The sequence below is a fragment of the Coffea eugenioides genome, chromosome 10 (genome assembly GCF_003713205.1).
Source record: "Coffea eugenioides isolate CCC68of chromosome 10, Ceug_1.0, whole genome shotgun sequence".
In the NCBI taxonomy this organism is placed as follows: Eukaryota; Viridiplantae; Streptophyta; class Magnoliopsida; order Gentianales; family Rubiaceae; genus Coffea; species Coffea eugenioides.
In genome coordinates this window covers 13811275-13815403 of record NC_040044.1, presented here as the reverse complement: position 1 = coordinate 13815403, position 4129 = coordinate 13811275, and the positions used below count along the sequence as shown (strand labels likewise).

The window sequence follows — 4129 nt, the reverse complement described above, 5'->3', positions numbered from 1 at the left end:
GAGGTACAACAAAATATAGAGGGAATATCTATTGAGTTGTCTTTTCAAGAAGAAATGGTGGACAACGAAACAAATAGGTGAGCTCATAGAGATTTTGCTCTACCGAAGACGCAAGGTTCACAAATAAGCATAGCAAGGCTGGCGGTAAATACTAATAATTTTGAGATTAAACCATCTCTCATACCAATGGTTCAATAATTTCAATTTGGAGGTACTGCTGTAGAGGATCCAAATGCACACTTGACCACATTTTTGGAGATATGTGATACAATTAAAATAAATGGAATGAGTGAGGATGCTATAAGGTTAAGGTTATTTCAACTTTTTTTGTGAGATAAAGCCAAGTTTTGGTTACATTCTCATGTTTCAAATACTTTCACTACTTGGGATGATTATCTAGAACATTCTTGACTAAATATTTTTCACCGGATAAGACGGCTAAATTTAGAATGGACATAACTAATTTTAACCAACACGAGAGTGAATCATTGTATGAAGCATGGGAAAGGTTTAGGGACTTGCTATGAAAATGTCCACACTATGGACTTTCCGATTGGCTAATTGTCCATACTTTTTTATAATGCTTTAACTTTCTCGACTAAGACTACTATTGATGCAACCGTAGGTGAAATTTTAATGGGTAAATCACCGCAAGAAACTCAAAACTTGATAGAGAAAATGATGGCAAATAATTACTAATGAACTAATGAGCGAGGTAACTCTAGACGGCAAGCAGGTATAATTGAAATGGACACTCTTAACATGTCGAGTGCCTAAATGAATAATGTGGTTAAATTGTTAAGTAAACAAACCGGTATTGGTTCTAGTTCTACATCTAATGTAAGTAATATATGTGGAGAAGATCATGATATTAACATTGTGTTGAAAATGAGCAGGTATAGTTTGTAAATAACTACAATCGGAGAGCTCAAAATATCCCCTACTCCAACACATATAATTCGAGGTGGAGAAATCATCCAAATTTTGGATGGAAGGATCAAGGAATGCAACAAAGGCCAAATAATCCACCAGAATTTCAACCAAAGCGAAATCAAAAGACTAGCTAATGTGTCTAATGCCAAAAATGATAAGTTAACTAGTGCTACTTTCCAAAGATTCGAAAGAATTGAAGGAAAAATGGACCAACTTACAACAATGTATAGAAATGTAGAGATCCAAATAGGTCAAATTGCTAACTATATTAACAATAGGAACCAAGAAGAGTTGCTGAATAAAATAGAGATGAATCCGAGGGAGCATGTTAAAACTATTACTCTTCGTAGTGATAAACAATTAGAAGATCTTCCGGTAGTTGAAAGGAAGAGGAAAAGTGAAAGTGAGGAACAAGAAGATGAGAAGATGGACCGTGAGGTAAGTGTGAAGGAGAATAGTAGGGAAAAGCAAAGTGTAGATCAATCTTCACCTCCTACTGCCATCCCTATTCCTCCGGCAGTTTCATTCCCTCTAGGGTTTAAGTCAAATAACCTTTATAATGATTTTAAAAATTTCGTTAAAATTTTCAAACAATTACATATTAATATTCCTTTTGCCGATATTATTTTGCAGATTCCTTTGTATGCGAAATTTCTCAAGAATAAGAGGAAATTAGAAGATTGTGAAACAATAGCGCTAACGGAAGAATGTAGTGTCATAATTCAAAATAAATTACCACTAAAGTTGAAAGATCCGGGGAGTTTTTCTATACTATGCACCATTAGTGACATTGAATTTTCAAAAGTATTATGTGATTTTAGTACTAATGTATCATTAATTCCTTTGACGGTAGCTAGAAAATTACGTTTGTATGAGTTTAATGCACTAATATTACTTTGCAATTATTCGATAGATCTATTAGATATTCATTAGGAGTGTTGGAGAATATGTTAATTAAAGTGCAAAAGTTTATCATTTCTGTGAATTTTATGGGATTAGATATAGAAGAAGCTATGTCTATGTCAATTATTCTTGGTAGACCATTTTTGGCAACTGCAGGTACTATTATTGATATCAAAAATGGCAAACTTAAGTTTCAAGTAGATGAAAAAGAGGTAGAATTTAATTTGAATAATATGAAAAAATACCCTTCTTTCACCGATCATACTTGTTCTATTGGCATTATTGACAAACTAACACAAGAGATAAGTCAAGTCAATCTTGGTTTAGATCCTCTTGAACTTTGTTTGATGCATGTAGGATGGCAAGAGGGAGATAATGAGGAAATTGAAGAATTGACCCAATATTTGGATGCTCAACTGCCTTATAAAAGAGGCCATGTGTATGAGAGTTTTGGATAAGGAAAAGGACTTCCACCGCATTTGAAGATTGAAACTCCAAAACTTGAGCTTAAACCACTTCCTAGCCATTTAAGATATGAGTTTCTTGGACCTAACAAAACTTTACCGGTGATTGTGAGTGCTGACGAGCGTGGGGTATGCATATAACAATTAGTTCATCCGCAATCAAATTTTACATTTATAAATTTCTAAATACCTCACACGCGATTTTTCGCAAGTATACGAATCGTTTATTGAGGATAGGGGTATTAGGTGTCGATCCCATAGGGGAGATTTTGAATTACCGGTGATTTTCGAACTCCTTTATTATTTAGACTATCTCAAGTACAAGAAATTTAGTCTACACTATAAAAGTAACAAAAAGACAATAAATAACTTCTAGAGGTAAGAAATTCCTTACTATTCTTACAAGTGAAGTTACTAGTTAAGTGAATGCTATTATCTTGGCTAGTTATGGCGTAATTTTCTCATGTATGTAAAACCTGCTCTCATAGTGAATCAATTATACTTGTAATTAAGCTATAACTACTCTCGTAGTTATGAAATTAACTATACCTACTCTCGTGGTGAGGGAGAGAAAGAATAGGCGGCCATCCCAATAGCTCAAAAGTTTCCGTAATGCAATATACGACATCAATCTCTAGAATTATGTGCATTTCATATATGAACTCCATGTGTTCGCATTTCTCGAACCAATCATGATTATCTTTCAATGTGAATCAGTCGATATCATCGCTCGGAAGAGGTGGTCGCCTAGATGAACCTCTTCGCGACGTCATTTGTTGAGGCACTGGAGATGGTGTCCGCTCGACACTTGCTTCACTAGAAGATTAGCGAATAATAGCTCGTCATCTTCTTACCATGGTGTCTAAAAAGAAAAAAAATCTTTAAGTTCCTTATACACCTAACTAAAGTATCACACACTCACACAATATATAAGAAGTAATTCCTATAAAATACTTAAAAAAAGAATCTTTCCACTTATAATAACCGTAAGCATTTTATCGAATTATCATTCATGTATAGAGATTAAAATTGGCGTAAATAACCATGAATACACATCTTTATGTCATAAAGAATTAATTAAATATTCAACAATATCCAATATTATAACATGAGAGACATGGTATTAAAATTGTCAAAAATTTATAAAAAGTTGCCAAAATCACCAATTTGTTAAAATAGACAACAAATATGTTCCAGTTAATGAATTTGGCAATAACCAAGTTTATAGCAAACTTTAATTAGCAATAATAATCTACATTTAGTCATAAACATGATTAAGCAAAAATTATCTCAAAAATCTCAAAAATCATCAAAATTACTCTCTGTACACACAGTATATACTAAAACAGCATCAACCAACCATTTTTAGTCATAATAAACGACCAAAAGGGTTCAAATAACAATTTAAACTACTCTTTTTTATTTTACCCACATATAGCAAAAAAAAATTTAAATAACTAATAATCTATCAAATTTCTATTTTTGAACATGTAAACATGTTTAAACAACCTTAATAAGCATATTAGAGGTTAAAAATATCAATAACATCATCTAAAATTCGAAATTAGAAGATGTTAGAAAATTTAGGAAATTGAAAAATATAAACTTCTAAAATACAAAGATTTGATGAAGAAACTTACCTCAATCAAGTAGAAGGATGTTTGGTGATGCTAATGATGGAAAAAGCCCTATGAAACACCCTGTAATTGACCTTCAATTGGTTGGACAAAAGTTGAGAAATCCTAGCCCTTAATCCTCTTGAAACCGAATATTTGAGTATTTTTTTTTTGGATTTTAATTGGTTAAAAAGACTCTATGAAGGTTAAAAG

At 32.5% G+C, this 4129-nt stretch overlaps 1 non-coding gene across 1 annotated transcript; it reads right to left on the bottom strand.

Moving 5' to 3' along the window:
* Positions 1-440: 440 nt before the first annotated feature.
* On the bottom strand, positions 441-548 carry LOC113750964. The gene has a single exon (XR_003464729.1). It is a non-coding gene; the product is annotated as a small nucleolar RNA R71 (small nucleolar RNA).
* Positions 549-4129: the final 3581 nt, after the last annotated feature.